Source organism: Ovis canadensis, chromosome 12, assembly GCF_042477335.2.
Source record: "Ovis canadensis isolate MfBH-ARS-UI-01 breed Bighorn chromosome 12, ARS-UI_OviCan_v2, whole genome shotgun sequence".
Taxonomy (NCBI): Eukaryota; Metazoa; Chordata; class Mammalia; order Artiodactyla; family Bovidae; genus Ovis; species Ovis canadensis.
Window position 1 is genome coordinate 78,183,224 of NC_091256.1, and position 22,394 is coordinate 78,205,617.

Consider the following 22,394-nt stretch of genomic DNA (forward strand, 5'->3'; position numbering starts at 1 on the left):
ACCGTGGACTGTAGCCTGCCAGACTCCTCTGTCCTTGGGATTCTGCAGGCAAGGATACTGGAGTGGGTTGCCATTTTCTTCTCCAGGGGATCTTCCTGACTCAGGAATTGAACCCAGGTCTCCTGCATTGCAGGCAGTGTACAGGTCTGTGTGGGCTGAAAGTGTAAGTATATGGATAATCCACGGTGATTATTGGGAAGGGCATGGTGATTACTGTATGAAGTATCTCAGTATTTCATGAGAATGAATTAAAAAAAGAAAATTCAAGAGTTAAACTGCTCCACTGGGTCAAGACAGCCACCCACTTTGGAGCAGGATTGAAAGGACAGGGCTGAGTAACTCCAAGTAGAGAAGCAGAGTTGGTGATGTCCAGGGAGAAGCAGGACAAGAAGATTTCAGGAGGAGAGGGGTGTGTGACTCACTGTGGAGGCATCACATATCTGATCCCTGACACCATCTCACGCTTGGGCTAAGGAAACCATTCCCAATGAGAGATACCCAAGCAACTCCCAGGGGAGCCTCAGTGAAATGACTTCCCAGGTCACAGGTACACACAGGTGCAGCATACGAGTGGCTATTGCCAACAGAAAGCAAGGCCCTCAACAAATGGACCCTGGTGATCTGTACGTGAACTTGAGATTTCCCAAGAAAGGCAGACAGAAGAAAAGATAGAAACAGATTATTTTCAACTAAGGTGCACAAAATAATCTGTAAACTTTGGTACAAATATTGTTTAGTTATTTGAGTAACTATAGGTAAAAGTTGAGTAAAGTTAATGAATTAAAAGCATGAGCACCAGAAACACACAGGCTGGGTTATCTCCACTGTGGTGCTGGACAGGGTATTTGAGTTCCAAGCGTCTCAATTGCTCCATCTGTAAAATGGGAATAATAATAGTTCCCAATCAGCTATCACTGTCATCATCATCTATGTGTAATGATGTCTACTTCCCAGGTTTCTAAGTCAGGAAGTACGCATAGCTTAAGAGGAAATAATATGAACTGATTAACATCTGGAAGACAGCTCATACGTTCAGACATCTTTAGAATGGGACAATACAATCACAGCCTAATGAAGACGAGGACACTTAGTTAGCAGCTACAGCATAATACTCATTCCTATTGAAAGGCAAGGGTGAGTAAATGTGTGTAATAGATCTGAAGAAAATGAGGGAGTTGCCACACATATAGAGAAGATAAAAAGGAAGTAGGCAAGAAGTAGAAAAGTAAAAAGAATACATTTGAATCAGTTCTAATGAGGTGGATGAAACTGGAGCCTATTATACAGAGTGAAGTAAGCCAGAAAGAAAAACACCAATACAGTATACTAACACATATATATGGAATTTAGAAAGATGGTAAGGATAACCCTGTATGAGAGACAGCAAAAGAGACACAGATATATAGAACAGCCTTTTGGACTCTGGGAGAGGGAGGGAGTGGGTTGATTTGGAAGAATGGCATTGAAACATGTATAATATCATATATGAAACAAATCGCCAGTCCAAGTTTGATGTGTGATACAGGATGCTTGGGGCTGGTGCACTGGTATGACCCAGAGGGATGGTATGGGGAGGGAGGTGGGAGCAGGGTTCAGGATGGGGAACACATGTATACCCATGGTGGATTCATGTTGATGTATGACAAAACCAGTACAATATTATAAAGTAATTAACCTCCAATTAAAATAAAAAAATTTAAAAAAAAGAAAATATACACACTTCCCCTGTGGCTCAGATGATAAAGAATCTGCCTGCAATGCAGGAGACCCAGGTCAGGAAGATCCCCTGGGAAAGGAAATGGCAACCCACTCCAGTATTCTTGCCTGAAGAATTCAATGGACAGAGGGGCCTGGCAAGCTGTATTCCATGGCATTGCAAAGAGTTGGACATGACTGAGTGACTAATGCTTTCATTTTCTTTCAAGAGATAAGATTATGACTCCTTTCTTGAGGTTTTCACACACTATTTTTTCAGAAAATAAATTAGACAAGAAAGAAGGAAAATCAGGCTCTTGATTACCCTGTGATTTTCCTCTTATAATTTTGAAGCCTGCATACCTAATTTCTAATACTTGTTCTCTCTAGATCCCCTTCCAGGGTCCTATTTTCACAAGAACTACTTTGTTGTGGCCTGATTGCAAATGAAAGGCTAGTTAGTAGCTCTATTCCTTCCTTGTGCAATGTATGTATTTAAACAGGGGATTCTTTTGAAGGAATAAAGCTCCATCATGACCCAGGCACTTTCCACAGAACCCCTCACTTACACCACAAAAATTCAACATTCAAAAAACTAAGATCATGGCATCTGGTCCCTTCATGGCAAATAGATGGGGAGACAATGGAAACCACGACAGACTTTATTTTCTTGGGTTCCAAAATCATTGCAGACGACTGCAGTGATTTCATGGTGACTGCAACCATGAAATTAAAAGACTCTTGCTCCTTGGAAGAAAAGCTGTGACCAACCAAAACAGCATATTGACAAGAAGAGATATTGCTTTGCTGACAAAGGTCCGTCTAGTCAAAGTTATGCTTTTTCCAGTAGTCATGTATGCATGTGAGAGTTGGACCATAAAGAATGCTGAGCACTGAAAAATTGATGCTTTTGAACTGTGGTGTTAGAGAAGACTCTTGAGAATCCCTTGGACTGCAAGGAGATCAAACCAGTCAATCCTATAGGAAATCAGTCCTGAATATTCATTGGAAGGACTGATGCTGAAGCTGAAGGTCCAATACTTTGGCCACCTGATGTGAAGAACTGACTCACTGGAAAAGACCCTGATGCTGGGAAAGATTGGAGGCAGGAAGATAAGGGGACTCCAGAAGATGGGATGGTTGGGTGGCATCACCGACTCGATGGACATGAGTTTGAGCAAGCTCCGGGAGCTGGTGACGGACAGGGAGACCTGGCATGCTGCAGTCAATGGGATCACAAAGAGTCGGGCACAACTGAGCAACTGAACTGAACTGTGGAAGTCTTAATGTTTGGCAAAAATTGTCACAGGGTACAAACTCATGGGTAATTTAAAAATTATCTCTCTCATCAGTCATCAAGTACAAAATGTTCCTCAACATGCTGAAATCTGCTTGATGATGCTAGAAATTAGGGAGGGAAGGAAGGAGCTTGGATTTTCACAAAACAAGCCACTAAAATTCAAGTCTTTAAATGAAGAAACCATATATGAATAAAGGAAGCTTTCTTAATCAAAATCCCTGTTTCAAATATTCAATACAATCTTGGCTTTATATGGACACAGGGGATGGTCTTTCCCTTTACTTGCAGTTCACCTCCATGAATAGATGGCTAAGTGTTTTTTTCATCATCCTTTAAAAAGCTAATTGCATCAATATATACCTCTGAGATGTTACTCAAAAAGAAAATATCCTTTAAGTGTAAGGCCAAAGACACTAACAGTTTTCACCACTATCACCAACCCAGCCACTGATTCATTTTAAATGGTTAAGGCTTCAATTATCCTGTAAGAGCCAAAGAACATTTGCTTTCTTTGAGATGGCCTCTTCTGTGACCTCAAGAGATCCACTGGGCCCCCAAGGAACATGTTTTCTCTCCAGCTCAAATATTTTTAACACATGTTTTTGTTATGATTGGCTAAGTATGTGGTGACTACTATTTATTAGGGCAAGATTTAAACTCCTAAAAGATGTGGCTCATGGTTTTAAAATCAGACCATCCTGAGACTCCTCCAAAATAAAAACCAGTGACACCAGAATTCTTCTCATGAAACCGATTTTCAGTCATATAAGGAGGGAATAATTGTAATATCCTCTAGTGATATACAGGCACAAATAAAAATTTCCAAACCTCAGAACATCTGTTTTTGAAAATAAAGAAAAATGCATCTTTCTCTATTAGATGTCTGTGTGGTTCCAGATGACAATATTTCATCATGGATATATTTAGCTGTGACTTCTAATTCAGGACATTTGATTAAAATATGTCAAATTAAATTATTCACCATAATTTTCAGCCTAATGTGAATTCCCTGCAGGAACATGTTCATAATTGTCTGCATTTATTTCATTTTCTCAGAATTTGTTGCTTTTCTTTGCACATTCTTTTTTTATGCTGTTTTACTTCATAATTCTATTTTATACTGCTTCATAAGTAATGGAGGTATAGTTTATGCTCTCTTTTGAGTTATATGTGGCAGAATTGTGACAATCATATCTTTTCCAGGGGCAATGCTCTTCAAAATTGACACTAATCAAAGTATTTTTCAAAGCCATAAATGAATAACAGAAATCATTATTATATACTATATAAAATTACAGTATTTATTCATATTACACAATGCTGTTATTCAGTCTCTAAGTCATGTCCAGTTTTTTGTGACTCCGTGGACTACAGCATGCCCAGTTCCTCAGTCCTCCACTGTCTCCCAGTTTGCTCAAAGTCGTGTCCATTGAGTCAGATGTCATCCAACCATTTCATCCTCTGTTGTCCCCTTCTTTTGCCTTCATCTTTCCCAGCATTAGGGTCTTTTCCAATGAGTTGGCCCTTTGCATCAGGTGGGCAAAATATTGGAACTTCAGCTTCAGCATCAGCCCTTCCAATGAATATTCAGGGTTGATTTACTTTAGAATTAACTGGTTTGATCTCCTTGCAGTCCAAGGGATTCTCAAGACTCTTTTCCAACACAACAGTTCAAAAGCATCAATTCTTCGTCACTCAGCTTTCTTTATAGTCCAACTCTCCCATCCATACATGACTATTGGAAATCCATAGCCTTGACCATATGAACCTTTATTGGTAAAATGATGTCTCTGCTTTTTAATATGTGTCTGTCTGGGTTTGTCCTAGCTCTCCTTCCAAGGAGCAAGCGTCTTTCCATTTCATGGCTGCAGTCACCATCTGCAGTGATTTTTTGAGCCCAAGAAAATAAAATCTGTCATTGCTTCCACATTTTCCCCTTTTGTGTGCCATAAAGTGTTTACTCTGAGGTAGGTACTAGTCTAAGTGCTTAACATTTATTAACTCATTCAATCCTCAAAACATCCCCATGAACAAAGGTCCGACAGCAATCTCTGACTTATGATGGTTTAGCTTACAATTTTTCAACTTTATGATGATGTGAAAGCAATACACATTTAGTGGATATCATATGAATAATGATCTCCACTTTACAGATGAGGGATTTGAAGCAAAGAGGTTAATAACCTGTCCTAACTCATCAGCTAATAACCAGCTAATAGACCCAGTTTTCAAGCACCAAAAAGCCTCACATTGAGAGGCTTAACCACTAAGCTGGGTTGCCTCAGTGAACTGAGATAACTTTACACCACTGCCACAAATGTATATCAAATATACAAAAATGCTCTTGTCATCCCCTGTTGACAAAGTTCTGATACTTCCGCACTGATCCAGCTGTCCATGTACTATACATTTCCACACTCAACTCATTGTATGGCACTTACGCGTGTGTAACTCTCCACACAGAAACATACATTCTACACGATTTATTGCTGCCTGTTTGGTTTAAAATTTTTTTTGCCTCAGCCTTTAACACACTCCCTTAACTCAACAGAACTTGTTAAATGCATGTACAGTAAAAGAAAAGGACTGCGCAGCAGACCAGGCAGCTGTTACTAGCTGAGCCATACAGAAAGGTGAGCAGCTCAATGTAAACAGTCCTAAGAGTGTAGAAAAGCTCAGTTAAGTTCCATGGAAAAGCAAACATATTTATCCCCAAAGGCCAAAGGGATCATTTGGTTGGAAAAAAATAGTTAACAAAATGCAATAATGATATAAGACTGGACACTTCAATACACTGGAGATCATTTGCTCCTCTCCTGCACAACACAAGCTAGAAAGAAAGTTTAGAAATTAAATAACTTAAATTCATCTTTATCAGATGAAGAAACTTACCCATACAGGTAAAGAGACATGTCTAGTTTCACCAAACTGGCTAGAAGTAAAACTAGGTCAAGAATCAAACTCCCCCAACCCTCCTCCAGGGCTCTGTCTATATTCTATCATGCATCTACTTTTCAGTCTGCTGTCTTAACTGAAACTGCTGTTTCAGCTCCTGGTTTCCTGCTTAACTCAGACTAAATAAGATTTCACTGTGTCAAGGATCTACTGCCACCCCAGATCATCTACTTGAATTGGAATCTGGGGCAGAATCAAGGCACCAGTATTTTTTTTTTACAGTAAAAAAAAATTTCATGCATATACAAAAGTAAAGTCTAATAACCAAGAATCATCCTGTTTCAGCAACTATCAACTCATCAATGATCAATCTTGCTTCATTATGGCTTCTTCCTCCAGATGATTGTCAAGTGAATTTCATATTTCATGTTATTTCATCTAAAAACATTTTGAGGTGTGTGCATGCTCAGTTGCTTCAGTCAGGTCCAATTCTTTGCAACCTTACAGACTGTAGCCCACCAGGCTCCTCTGTCCATGGGATTCTCCAGGCAAGGATACTGGAGTGGGCTGCTATGCCCTCCTCCAGGGGATATTCCCAACCCAGGGACTGAACCCTGGTTTCCCAGGGCTCCTGTGTTGCTGGCAGATTCTTCACCGTCTGAGCCACCAGGGAAGCCCCAATACTTTGATATGTGTATCTAAAAAATAAGGACTCTTTAAAAACAACCACAATAGCATCATCATACCTTAAAAATTAATTCTAACTCCTTCTAATGATTATTATTTCACTAATATTTTCAAAAGGATCCAAAGATTTATACCTTGCATTCAGAGTATACTTTCTTAGACACTCCTAGCTTATGGGCTCTCCCTCCATCCTCTCGCCTTTTAACTCCTTTTTTGAAGAAATCAGGTTGTTTTCTGTAAAGTATTCCATAGCCTGTGTTTTGCTAATTATATACCTGTACTATAATACCCTTTAATGTGTTTCTCTGCTTCCTGTGTTTCCAGTTGATCAGGAATTAGGTAAATAAATTTATTTGACTTCAATTTTGATTCTTTGCAAGAATACTTGATGGGTAGGGGTGTACATATAGTGTTTGGCTGTGTCTTTATGTGATGCTGGGTATGATCATTGCCCAGATCCACTAATTTCACTCAGGTTGCAAAATGGGAAATGCTAATTTTACCATTCCTTCCATGATCATTAGCTTGAATACTCTTATAAAAAGGAATTTTCCCTCATTAACTTTGTAGTTACTTTGAGGAATATTTCATATAGGAAAAGTAAGAAAATACTTCTGTCCCTTAAGTTACTACTTTCACAATAAAGAGTTATTTTACTAACAAATTCCAAATGTGACCATTAAGAATTTTTGTTTTGTTTAATCTTTTGGTAGCATTATTAATTTGTGGATGGAAATATACTTGATGTGCATTAATTGCTGCTAGTATCCTACTGGTAAGACCTTTAGGTTAGTTTACACTTCTTTTTGCTATGACCCCAGCAGTGTTTGATAGCAGTACTATCTTGCTTTCCAGAATGACAAGACATTCCAGTCTCACAGCCACATGTATATCAATGAAATTAGAACACACCCTCACACCATACACCAACATAAATCCAAAATGGATTAAAAAATTAAATATAATAAGACATGATACCATGAAATTCCTAGAAGAAAACACAGCAAAACATTCTCTGACATAAACTGTACTAATGTTTTCTTAGGTCGGTCTCCTAAGGCAATAGAAATAAAAGCAAAAGGAAACAAATGGGACCTTACCAAACTTACAAGCTTTTGCACAGCAAAGGAAACCACAAACAAAGTGAAAAGACAACCTATTGAATAGGAGAAAATATTTGTAAATCATGCAACTGATGAAGGCTTGATCTTCAAAATATACAAGCAATTCATACAAACTCAACAATGAAAAAACAAACAACCCAAGAGAAGCAGGCAGAAGACATAAACAGACATTTCTCCAAAGCATACAGATGCCCAAAAGACACATGCAAAGATGCTCCACATCACTAATTGTTAATATTAGAGAAATGCAAATCAAAACCACAATTAGGTACCACCTTATACCTGTCAGGATGGCCATCATTAAAAAGCCTATAAATAATAAATGTGGAGAAAAAGGAACCTTCCTACGTTGTTGGTGAGAATGTAAATTGGCACAGCCACTGTGGAAGACAGTATGGAGTTTCCTCAGGAAACTACCCAACAATCCCACTCCTGGGCATATATCTGGACCAAAGTTTAATTCAAATAGATACATGCACTCCTATGTCCATAGCAACACTATTCACAATAGGCAAGACATGCAAATGGCCCAAGTATCCATGGACAGATGAATGGATAAAGGAGATGTAGAACATATGTACAATGGAATACTTCTCAACCATAAAAAAATAATGAAATTGCGCTGTTTGCAGCAACATGGATGGACCTAGAGATTATCATACTAAGTGAAGTAAGTCAGAAAGAGAAAGAAAAATGTTATATCATATCCCTTATATGTGGAATCTAAAATATGATGCAAATGAACTCACCTATGAAAGAGAAAAAGACTCACTGACATAGAAAACAGACCTGTGGTTGTCAAGGGGGAGGAATGGGGGAAGGATGGAATGGGAGCTTGGGGTTAGCTGATGCAAATTGTTCTATATGAGATAGATACATGACAAGGTTCTACTATACATAGCACAGAGAACTGTATTCAGCATCCTGTGATAAACCATAATTGAAAAGAATATAAAAAAGAATGTATGTGTATATACATATATAAAATAGGTATAATGTATATATAAGTAATATATATTAACTGTACTATACAGTTTACAAATAACTGAGAGAAGAAGAGAAGCAAAAGGCAAAGGAGAAAAGAAAAGATATACTCATTTGAATGCAGAGTTCCAAAGAATAGCAATGAGAGATAAGAAAGCCTTTCTAAGTGAACAATGCAAGGAAATAGAGGAAAAGTATTAGGATGGGAAAGACTAGAGATCTCTTCAAGAAAATTAGAGATACCAAGGAAACATTTCATGCAAAGATGGGCACAATAAAGGACAGAAGTGGTATAGACCTAACAGAAGCAGAAAATATTAAGAAGAGGTGGCGAGAATACACAGAAGAATTATGCACAAAAGATCTTCACAATCCAGATAATCACGATGGTGTGATCACTCACCTAGAGCAAGACATCCTGGAATGTGAAGTCAAGTGGGCCTTAGGAATCATAACTACGAACAAAGCTAGCGGAAGTGATGGAATTCCAGTTGAACTATTTCAAATCCTAAAAGATGATGCTGTGAAAGTGATGCATTCAATATGCCAGCAAATTTGGAAAACTCATCAGTGGCCATGGTCAGTTGGAATAGGTCAGTTTTCATTCCAATCCCAAAGAAAAGTAATGTCAAAGAATGTTCAAACTACCACACAATTGCACTCATCTCACACGCTAGCAAAGTAATGCTCAAAATTCTCCAAGCTAGGCTTCAACAGTATGTGAACCGTGAACTTCCAGATGTTCAAGCTGGTTTTAGAAAAGACAGAGGAACCAGAGATCAAATTGCCAACATCTGCTGAATCATTGGTAAAGCACGAGAGTTTCAGAAAAACATCCACTTCTGCTTTATTGACTAGGAGAAGACTCTTGAGAGTCCCTTGGACTGCAAGGAGATCCAACCATTCCATCCTAAAGAAATCAGTCCTGAATATTCTTTGGAAGGACTGAAACTGAGGCTGAAACTCCAATACTTTGACCATGTGATGTGAAGAACTGACTCATTAGAAAAGACCTTAATGCTGGGAAAGATTGAAGGCAGTAGGAGAAGGGGACTCCAGAAGATGAGATGGTTGGATGGCATTACTGTCAATGGACATGAGTTTGAGTAAGCTCTGAGAGTTGGTGATGGACAGAGAAGCCTGGCATGCTGCAGTTCATGGGGTCACAAAGAGTCAGACATGACTGAGCAACCGAACTGAACTGAATTGCTGGATCATAGAAAAAGCAAAAGAGTTTCAAAAAAACATCTTCTTCTGCTTCATTGACTACTCTAAAGCCTTAGACTGTGCAGATCACAACAAACCGTGGAAAGTTCTTGAAGAGATGGGAATACCAGACCACTTTACCTGCCTCCTGAAAAATCTGTATGCAGGTCAAGAAGTTAGAACTGGACATGGAACAACAGACTGGTTCCAAATCTGGAAAGGAGTACGCCAAGGCTGTATTTTGTCACCCTGCTTCTTTAACTTATATGCAGCGTACATCATGCAAAATGCTGGGCTAGATGAAGCACAATTTGGAATCAAGATTGCAGGGAGAAATACCAATAACCTCAGAAATGCAGATGACACCACCCTTATGGCAGAATGCAAAGAAGAACTAAACAGCCTCTTGATGAAAGTGAAAGAGGAAAGGGAAAAAGTTGGCTTAAAACTCAACATTCAGAAAACTAAGATCATGTCATCTGGTCCTATCACTTCATGGCAAATAGTTGGGGAAACAATGGAATCAGTAACAGACTTTATTTTGGGGGGCTCCAAAATCACTGCAGATGGTGACTGCAGCCATGAAATTAAAAGACACTTGCTCCTTGAAAGAAAAGTTAGGACCAACCTAGACAGCATGTTAAAAAGCAGAGACATTACTTTTTAACAAAGGTCAGTCTAGTCAAAGCCATGGTTTTTCCAGTAGTCATGTATGGATGTGAGAGTTGGACTATAAAGAATGCTGAGTGTCAAAGAATTGATGCTTTTGAACTGCGGTGTTGGAGAAGGCTCTTGAGAGTCCCTTGGACTGCCAGGAGATCAAACCAGTCAATCCTAAAGGAAATGATTCCTGAATATTCATTGGAAGGACTGATGCTAAATCCTAACTACAACCCCCTGTATTATCCTAACTAAATACATATTCACTTTTTTCCTATAAAAGAATATACATACACATTATAAGACTAAAACTTCATTAATTAAAATAACTGAATAATGAAAATAATTCAATTTTCCATCTAAATCACAGTGAATAAATTATTGGTGAGTTATGGCTATGAATGTTATGTAGATCTGAAAAAATATAATAGCAGCACAGACGAATCTCTGAAGAGACAATTAGATGATAAAAATATGTAACAAGAGTATACACTGAACATAATCTTGATATTAAATAGTCTTAAAGAAATAAGCCAGGACTTCCCTGGTGGTACAGTGGATAAGAATCTGCCTGCCAATGCAGGGGACGTGGGTCCAATCCCTTGTCCAGGAGATTCCACACACTGCAAAGCAACTAAGCCTGTGTACCACAACTACCGAGCCCACATGTTGCAACCACTGAAACCCATGCATCTACAGCTTGTGCTCTGCAATAAGAGAAGTCACCACAGTGAGAAGCCCGCGCACTGCAGCTAGAGAGTAGCCCCTACTCGCCTCCACGAGAGAAAGCCTGTGCACACCGGCCAAGACCCAGTACAACCAAAATTAATACAATAAATAATTTTTAAAAAATCTTTTAAGTGGAAAATTAAGCAAAACACTTTTTGGGAAAAATAAATTAAGGGTAGTGGTTATCTCTGTAGGGAGGAAAGTAGATAGGTTGGGATGGGATATACAGGAGTCTTAAAAGTCTTAGGAGTTCTATTCCATAAACTGAATTATGGCTACACAGGGGTCTAGTTTATTATTACTATCTCTGAGTATTCTTAAGAGTGCATATTTCAATTATGTGTATATTTTTGTGTCATATGTTTAATAATATTTTAGTTAGATGTACATGTCAGTGAGGAAAAACATTTGAACACTCAGCCACACTAATGATCAAATAACTGAAGAGAAATGAAAAAAGTTTATTGAGTTCATAAGTAAAAAATTAAATATACATATTTTACATATAAGGGCTTCCCTGGTGGCTCAGCTGGTAAAGAATCTACCTGCAATACAAGAGACCTGGGTTCAATCCCTGGGTTGCAAAGATCCCCTGGAGAAGGGACCAGCTACTGTCTCCAGTATTCTGGCTTGGAGAATTCCATGGGGTCCATGGGGTCACAAACTTGGACACGGAGGAGCGACTTTCACTTTCACTTTCATTTTCATATAAAGTAAAGGGACAATAAATCAGGCACTCATGTTCAACTTATCAGATATAAACCATGATATTTCTAAGAAATAATTTTGTTAATTATTTAGCAGAATGCATCAAGAGTCTTAAAAATGTTTTTATTGTTTGGTGTAATTCATTTTTCAGTTTTCAAAGAAGCATTCAGAAAGATCATATACATATGTTCATCATGATGTTTCTTATAAATTCAAAAAATGTAAGCAACTTAATATCATCAGTTCACTTCAGTTCAGTTCAGTTCAGTCTCTCAGTCTTGTCCGACTCTTTGTGACCCCATGAATCTCAGCACAGGCCTCCCTGTCCATCACCATCTCCCGGAGTTCACTCAGACTCATGTCCATCGAGTCCGTGATGCCATCCAGCCATCTCATCCTCGGTCGTCCCCTTCTCCTCCTGCCCCCAATCCCTCCCAGCATCAGAGTCTTTTCCAATGAGTCAACTCTTCGCATGAGGTGGCCAAGGTACTGGAGTTTCAGCTTCAGCATCATTCCTTCCAAGGAAATCCCAGGGCTGATCTCCTTTAGAATGGACTGGTTGGATCTCCTTGCAGTCCAAGTGATTCTCAAGAGTCTTCTCCAACACCACAGTTCAAAAGCATCAATTCTTCAGCGTTCAGCCTTCTTCACAGTCCAACTCTCACATCCATACATGACCACTGGAAAAACCATAGCCTTGACTAGACGGACCTTAGTCAGCAAAGTAATGTCTCTGCTTTTGAATATACTGTCTAGGTTGGTCATAACTTTCTTCCAAGGAGTAAGCGTCTTTTAATTTCATGGCTGCAATCACCATCTGCAGTGATTTTGGAGCCCCAAAAAATAAAGTCTGACACTGTTTCCACTATTTCTCCATCTATTTCCCATGAAGTGATGGGACCAGATGCCATGATCTTCGTTTTCTGAATGTTGAGCTTTAAGCCAACTTTTTCGTTCTCCTCTTTCACTTTCATCAAGAGGCTTTTTAGCTCCTCTTCACTTTCTGCCATAAGGGTGGTGTCATCTGCATATCTGAGGTTATTGATATTTCTCCCAGCAATCTTGATTCCAGCTTGTGTTTCTTCCAGTCCAGCATTTCTCATGATGTACTCTGCATATAAGTTAAATAAGTAGGGTAACAATATACAGCCTTGACGTACTCCTTTTCCTATTTGGAACCAGTCTGTTGTTCCATGTCCAGTTCTAACTGTTGCTTCCTGACCTGCATACAGATTCCTCAAGAGGCAGATCAGGTGGTCTGGTATTCCCATCTCTTTCAGAATTTTCCACAGTTTATTGTGATCCACACAGTGAAAGGCTTTGGCATAGTCAATCAAGCAGAAAGAGATGTTTTTCTGGAACTCTCTTGCTTTTTCCATGATCCAGTGGACATTGGCAATTTGATCTCTGGTTCCTCTGCCTTTTCTAAAACCAGCTTGAACATCAGGGGGTTCACGGTTCACATATTGCTGAAGCCTGGCTTGGAGAATTTTGAGCATGACTTTACTAGCATGTGAGATGAGTGCAATTGTGGGGTAGTTTGAGCATTCTTTGGCATTGCCTTTCTTTGGAATTGGAATGAAAATTGACCTTTTCCAGTCCTGTGGCCACTGCTGAGTTTTCCAAACTTGCTGGCATATTGAGTGCAGCACTTTCACAGCATCATCTTCCAGGATTTGAAACAGCTCCACTGGAATTCCATCACCTCCACTAGCTTTGTTTGTAGTGATGCTTTCTAAGGCCCACTTGACTTCACATTCCATGATGTCTGGCTCTAGATTAGTGATCACATCATCATGATTATCTGGGTCGTGAAGATCTTTTTTGTACAGTTCTTCTGTGTATTAACTATAAACAAATAGATTAAAGTATTCTCGTGAAATGAAATATGCAAACACTAAGAATATATTTTCAAATTTTAATAATGTGAGTAAATGCTTATGTGAAGTTATGAGAGGGAAAAAATAAAAAATCTAAACAGTTAATATAATATCCAGGTGTTTCTGAAAGCCTTAAACTTAATTTTCTTTGATGTTTGAATTCATTTTTTAGGCATCAGTTGCAAAGTACCTGGAAATATTCACTGTTAGATTTTTGGAGAAATATGTTAAAATATTAAAAGTGATTATTTTTGGAAACCAAAATTATAGGGGTTCCTGGGATCTTTTAAACATTTTTTTTACATTTTTCTTATACTTTACACTTTTCTGCACCTTTCAAAAATCTCACAAGAAGGCAAAGTTTGTACAAAAAGACATCACTAATATTTTTATTAATTCATTCAATAATTATGCATTTAGTATCTGCTCTGTCTAGACACTGAGGATTTGTTTGTGAATAGGAATAACACTAGGTCATCTTCCTCAGACCTTACATTCAAGGGGAGGAGACAGAAAATAAACAAGGGGAAAAAAAAAAACCCTGCTGGTTTGGATGTGGGGTGAGACAGGAAGAAAGGACTCAAGATGGTCTGAACTACTGAGAGTATGATGACATTCACAGAGGGAGAGAAATGAAGTGTTTCAAGTATGTCAAATGCATAGAGAAGTTACTGATCAAATAATATACATGAAACACATATATAAAGGAGTTAGGATTGACCCTTGGCTGAATACACTGAAAAGCTAACTCCCCATTGTCTCCAAATCATAAAAAATAAACCTTTCTTTTTAATTATGAAAATTTCAATGTAATAAGTTAAGCACTTCTTATCAGAAGGAAAAAAATTGAAAATTAAAGGATTTCCAGGTTCTATAGTTTTTTGCAGCTTCAGGTTTGAATTTCTTAACTTGCCTGAGAGGCTAAGAAAGTTAGGTGTGGAAACTTTTGAGAGGCATTTTATAGGGTCCCTTCATCAGATTCATTTCACTATTTTGGCCAAAAATTTTACAAGTGTCCAAGCATCCTCTAACTATAACCACTATCTATAGTTTGATGATGCAAATTAATCAATCTCTTTTTTTGTTTGTTTCCATGAAAAAAGTTCCCTTCAATTTAAGAATTATGATGTTATCTCCAACTGTTTTAATGTCACACACACCTAATACTTTTCTTTGACCTTTACTAGTAGATTCATATATTATTCAGTGGTAACCTAGGTTACTGTGGCTTACCAAGCATCAAATAGTCAAATAATTTTTACGCACAAACATACCTGAGAAAATAACCTGTACTTCTTAAATTTAAAGAGAGAAAATTTTCAATATCATATTATGTGACAGCTAAAGTCATAGGAGGATCTTTACAATTTCATGCCTACCATCTTCTCCCATCTATTCCAGGATGCCCTTGCCCTTCCCCATCCCCATCTGGTCTATAGTTATTATTCTTTCTACTGTTACTCCTCTTTCACAGTACACTTTAGGAGATCCCCTCATCTCACGATCCTAAATGACACCCCCCTTCACCCCAACTGTGTTAAGTGCTGCCATGACTATAGGAGATCTCCTCACACTTATGTCTCATAGCTGCATGGAACTTGCTTACTCATTTGCATCAATGATTGATTGTCAAAGTCCAAGACACAGTGCTAGGGACTAGGGATACAGTGGTAAAGATAATAGTTCCTATCTGAAAACCCCTTGAGTAAATAGAGCTTTTATATTTCATACTCAATGTTTTGTAATCACACAAATAAATAATCTGGAAACTAGATAGAATCACTATTATCACAGAGTTGTTGTGTGTGTAGTTGCTCAGTTGTGTCTAACTCTTTGAGATCCTTTGGACTGTAGCCCATCAGGCTCCTCTGTCCATGGGATTTCCCAGGCAAGAACACTGGGGTGGGTTGCCATTCCCTTCTCCAGGGGATCTTCCCAATCCAGGGATTGAACCCGCATCTCCTGTGTCTCCTGCATTGCAGGAGGATTCTTTACCTGCAGAGTCATCAGGGAAGCACCATTACCACAGAGTTGGCCATAAAAAATTAATTCTGGTGGTTATATCTTCTGCGATTATGTCAACAAAGCATAAAGTAGATTTTAAAAGTTGAAAACATTTCCTTGTGTCTACTTACCTGAAATCTTGAAGAAATTAAAACTACTTTTGAGAGAAATGAAAAGCAGTCAAAATATACGGATATGAGCTTTCCATAAACGTTGAAAATGCTTTTGAATCTTTGAAGCAGTCCCTTTTTTCAGGCCATAAATTATGCTTGGTTTTGTTTTGCTTAGTTTCCAGATTTTTGCCTGTGTGCAATGCCTTTAAAATCAATGTCATATTGTATAAAAAATGTGTAACTAATAAATCAGAAACAGTTTTTAGAACAATCACCGTAGTTTCATATCTATCAGGCAGATTCTCAGTATTTCTTAGTTTAAGCTCCCATGTGTACAAATGGGTCAAAGATACTTGTCTTTTGTCTCAAATGACTTATGAAAAAAAAAAAGACTGTTCTGAAGTTCAGTTGTGCGATCATAGATTGGAAGTCCATCAAAACTTAAAAATGATAAGAGAGATATACTTTGATAGGAGTGGAATAGTTCTGTCATTGCTGTCTACAGTAGGCAGACTAATACCTCCCCACAAAAGCCTCAGAACCTATAAATATGTTACATTATATGGCAAAAGGAATTTTGCATGCAAATGGGATTAAGAAACTTGAGATGGAGAAATGATCTAGGTAGTAACAAAGATTCTCTTCTTGATCAAACTCTGATCAGTCTCCTCTGAGCCCTCTTCTCCACGAGGCCTCAATAATGGCCTATGAAGACTTGAGCAAACATTGATATAGTTTCTAACAGCTCCAGGGTGCATTCATAGGAAGACCCTAGCCCCTCCTTAAAGTTGCCTGCCAGAGAAAACAAGGTTGCCAACAGAATTTATTGTTTGTTCCAGCCGACATCTGAAGATAGGGCTCCTGTCTCCTGGTCTCTGTGGGAGAAATGAGCCTAACCATGATAAACATCAGTTAGCAAATCCAGATGGATTTTAAATAGACCAATGCCCACTTCCTGCTTTTTGCAGTTTTTCATTTCTGATTCTGCTCAAGCCACTGCCACACCTTAATCCCTCATTCTCCCTTTAAAACACCCAAGCACCTCTGCACAAATTAGAACTAAACTCAGATTTTCCCCCTATTTCCAGTAGTCACTGAATAAAATTTGTTTGTATTACTTTAACTAATGCCTGACTTCATTTATCTTCAATAGTGAGCCGATATAAAATGACAAGGATCCTAATAAGAAGAAGGCTTGACCATCAGAGAGAGAGAGGAGATATGACAAAAGAAGTAGAGATAGGGATGTAGCCAAGAGTCAAGAAATGTGGGCAGCCTCTAAAAACTGGCGAAGGCAAGGCAAGGATTCTTCTTTAGAAACAAAGAAGCAATGCAATCCTGCTGACACCTTGATTTTAGCCCCCTTCAAAATGATAAGACCTCTGACCTTCAAAACTGTAATACATTTGTCTTATTTTAATCCACTGCTTGTGGCAATTAGTTAAAACAGAAATATGGAACTCATACAACATCTGTGTTACATGATCAGCCCAATGCAAGAATGTTAATATCATCTGACCATATGAGACAGTATAATATCAATCATCTGTATGGACTTTGTTTTCACCATAGAAGATCAAGAACTTACACCAAACTGATAATCAACACAGTTTTAAGGAATATATCTTCAAATAGGTCCATGATTTATTTTTTTTTCAGTTCTTTTTTTAAAAATTTTATTTTTACTTTATTTTACTTTACAATACTGTATTGGTTTTGCCATACATTGACATGAATCCACCATGGGTGTATACAAGCTCCCAATCCTGAATCCCCCTCCCACCTCCCACCCCATATCATCCCTCTGGATCATCCCCATGCACCAGCCCCAAGCATCCTGCATCCTGTATCGAACATAGACTGGCACTTCGTTTCTCACATGATAGTATACATGTTTCAGTGCCATTCTCCCAAATCATCCTACCCTCTCCCTTTCCCTCAGAGTCCAAAAGTCCATTCTATACATCTGTGTCTCTTTTGCTGTCTTGCATACAGGGTCATCATTACCATCTTTCTAAATTCCATATATATGTGTCAGTATACTGTATTGGTGACCCAGCAATCCCACTGCTGGGCATACACACGGAGGAAACCAGAATTGAAAGAGACACATGTACCCCAATGTTCATTACAGCACTGTTTATAATAGCCAGGACATGGAAACAACCTAGATGTCCATCAGCAGATGAATGGATAAGAAAGCTGTGGTACATATACACAATGGAGTATTACTCAGCCATTAAAAAGAATAAATTTGAATCAGTTCTAATGAGATGGATGAAACTAGAGCTGATTATACAGAGGTCCATGATTTAAAATCAAGTATTTTGGGGAATTCCCTGGCCATCCAAAGGTTAAGACTCTGCACTTTCACTCCTACGGACATGGGGTCAATCCCTGGTCAGGGAACTAAGATCCCACAAGCTATGTAGTATGGCCCCAAACAGAACAACAAATCAAATATCTTTCTTTGAGAATATCAGTACATGTTAAACACCAGAATTCTCACAAAAGACTGAGAAGAACTTCTTGCCCAACATTTAAATGTTAAATCATGATCATTTCCCTCAACACTTTTAACAAGGCTAACTCATCTTTACTGAAACGAATTCATTTCACAATTTCTAAGGGAAATTTTTGACTTATAATAACCTCAGATAGCTCTGCTCACAAGAGCAATATATTAAAATGATATATGGTTGAGTCAATATCAGTTTCTTACAAAACCTTTAAAGGGTTGCTTCTGTTTTCTTGGTGTGCTTGCTTATAGAAGGGAAAGAATGGTGGACTGTATTCCCAGAAACAACATAGAAAGACCAAGCAGGCAATGATCAGCAACTACATGCAGCCTCTTTGCTGGAGATGAGATATGATTTTTTATTTGGTCATTTATGTTCCCTCTCTTGAGTTTAGAGTGATTAAAGATTTTTATATTTCAAGGTGTTTTTGTTGTTATTTGTTTTCAATTCTGAGGCAAAAACCATCAGATGCCACCATCAGTTCCTTTTATGTTTTCTAACTTACTGATTTGATAAGTTTCCATTGTTGATGTCTTTCTTAGTCAATATTATTCAGAATAAAGCATCTGGTCCAAGTTTGCCCAGTCATGAAGATGGCTATTATCATTCCCATTTATCTCAGATATCTCTTAGATGTACACTTTATAATCAAATACTTTTGGGCTCAATCAATTTCTTCAAGATACATGTAATACAAATAATAGTGCCCATTTCTATTCTGCCGCATTTTTGTTTGCCCTGTCTGGGGGGAAATAACTGGAAAATGACTTCTTTTCAGGACTCTTTCTGATGTTCATCTAGGTTCAGGGATATTAACAATTCAAACTGGATGAACACTTGCAGCAAGGAAAATGGAAACTATATTTTTCTGGGAACTCCTGTTTTGTCACCATTAAATCATTCTGTGAAAAAGTTTCAGTTTGGAAAGATTCCTACTCTGTTCCATCAATCCTGTGGTTCCAACTGGGCATCTTCCTTCAAACTATAAACTTCCTTCAGCTTAGTTTAAATTTAAGTTAACTGCATCAGGAAAGTAGGTGAAGAAAAATATTATGTTTCAACTGTAAGTTTGGAAGGGATTCTGTTGTTGTGCCCCTTTGCGAATTCTGTAATGGCAAAACTGCCTTGATGCAAACAACCCTTCTTTTAACACATGTGCATGATACACATGGTTTAGGAAAAGGAAACCAATTATACTCTAAGATCCATTTGTAATGAAGTAATGTCTCTAAAATTACCATTGACATTCTACCTTCTTTGGTGGCAAGTCTTGCAAAAGCAACAGCTAAATGAATAAACGTGTTACTGCAATTTGTGGAGGATTATAACTGGTACATCTACTCATGAGGGCCTCAATGTTTCATAAATTAAGAGTTGCCTTCTAAATTAATTAAAGAAGGCCCAGTAGGAGAAACACAGATCTAGCTGACTTGATTGTAGAGCCTTGGGATGTAACAAGTCTCTAGAAGTTAAATGTCATAGAACTGACTCTTCTTTTAAAAAAATGCAAACTGATCTTCTAGAGAGTCAATTAATTTGGTTATCTATCATGGTTTAGGTGAGTGAGGCAATGAAAAACCGCTTATTCTTACTAAAAAAGAGTTTTATAAATATGTCATACTTAACTTGACAGTTAAGTATGAAATTAAAAGATGCTTACTCCTTGGAAGGAAAGTTATGATCAACCTAGACAGCATATTCAAAAGCAGAGACATTACTTTGCCAACAAAGGTCCATCTAGTCAAGGCTATGGTTTTTCCAGTAGTCATGTATGGATGTGATAGTTGGACTGTGAAGAAAGCTGAGCACTGAAGAACTGATGCTTTTGAACTGTGGTGTTGGAGAAGACTCTTGAGAGTCCCTTGGACTGCAAGGAGATCCAACCAGTCCATTCTAAAGGAGATCAGTCCTGGGTGTTCTTTGGAAGGAATGATGCTAAAGCTGAAACTCCAGTACTTTGGCCACCTCATGCGAAGAGTTGACTCATTGGAAAAACTCTGATGCTGGGAGGGATTGGGGGCAGGAGGAGAAGGGGACGACCGAGGATGAGATGGCTGGATGGCATCACTGACTTGACAGACATGAGTTTGAGTGAACTCTGGAAGATGGTGATGGACAGGGAGGCCTGGAATGCTGCAATTCATGGGGTCACAAAGAGTTGGACACAACTGAGTGACTGAACTGAACTGAACTGAACTGAACTTGACAATTGTATGCAAGAACTTTTAGTATAATAAAATATAATTTATTTTTGAAAATTATATGATATGGATTTGTGCTTCTAGGAAAGGTAGATCAAGCCTTCCACTGAACACAACTAGAAAATCTAGACCAAAAAATTATGAGACTCGTACATTACCATATGTAAAATAGATATCCAGTAGGAATTTGCTGTATGACTAGTGAGCTCAGATCTGGTGCTCTGTGACAACCTAGAGGGGTGGGATGCTGTGGGAGGTAGAAGGGAGATTCAAGAGGAAGGGGACATATGTATGCTTATGGTTGATTGACATTGTTGTATGGCTCAGAAACCAACACAACACTGTAAACCAATTATATTCCAATTAAAAAGAAACAAATTTAAAAAATAAATATAAAAACATTTTAGTGACTTGATGGAATATTAGAGCTAATAAAATAGGGAAGAATTACTAAGCCAAAAACCAGTGGAGGACAGAGGTTTGGAAAAAAATTCTGGAGTTTGGAGTCACTTTTCCCCTGGGGATGTCTGCCAGTCTTGGAGGGCTCCTTTACTAACCCCCAAGGAGAACACTGAAGTTGAATGGTGCTTCAACAGCCTCACAAGTCTTGTGAAACAGAGTGAGATCCAGAAACTACCGAAAGTGTGTTTGATGAACCTTCTTTCCTTAATTTCAGAAAAAGAGAATTGTACTCTTGGAGCAGGAATGAACTAGAAGTTGATAGCCCAGAAAATGAAGAAAATGGATCTCAGCTTCAGTTATATCAATGCCTAAAACTGAAATAATATGAAGCACTCAGGCAGAAGCAAATGTAAATCCACATTGGAGGAAGATTACATCTTCCTAGGATTCTAGTTCCAATCTGGCATAATCAAAAATAACCAGGGCCATAAAGGAAACACGTAACATGAACTATAAACTAGAAAGAAAGAAACGAAAAGACCTACAGGTGCTTCAGAGAGTGGCATTAACAGACACAGACTCATGATTGTTGAAAAAGAAGGAAAAAAAGAAGTTTGCTGTCTGGCTTATCCTGAAATATCAAATCACTCTAGCATCTCTTTTCCAGACTAGCCAATCCAGAATGTGTCCCCTCTATCCTAATATCTCTTTAAAACTACTTAACACAAGCCCTCGCTATTCCCCCTTGTTGACACACCCTATGGTTTCTTCCAAGCACATTCTCCTTGCAGTAGCCAGTGGAATTAAAAAAAAAAAAAAAACCTGACTTTAACTACAAGTGTATTTCCTGCAGTCTTTGTCTGGTGGCTTTAATACAATTCAGCCAAAGAGTTAATATCATGTCCTTCCCTGAGGGATAAGAAAGCTCTGATATGACTTTCTACCAATTGTAGACATAATAACCTAAGAGTATGAAATATGAATTTTTTGAGTACTGTGAGTCATCTAAACTGCTGGGAGCCAGCGTGAGGAACTCTGCCTATGGCAAAGGTCATGAGGAAGGAGGCTCAACATTATGCAAAGGCAGGATCGAGCCTCAGGAGACCCCCTGTTTCCGAGCATCTACCCCCAAAACAAGAGTCTGCTTACTTTACTGTTTTATGCTCTCACCTACACCTCTGACTTTACGGGGGTGCTGATCCCCACCACCTCTTTCGAAGAAGGAGTTAATTTACAGCTCCAAGTTAGTAAAAATTCCTGGGCATGACAAGAGTGTTTCAACTTACA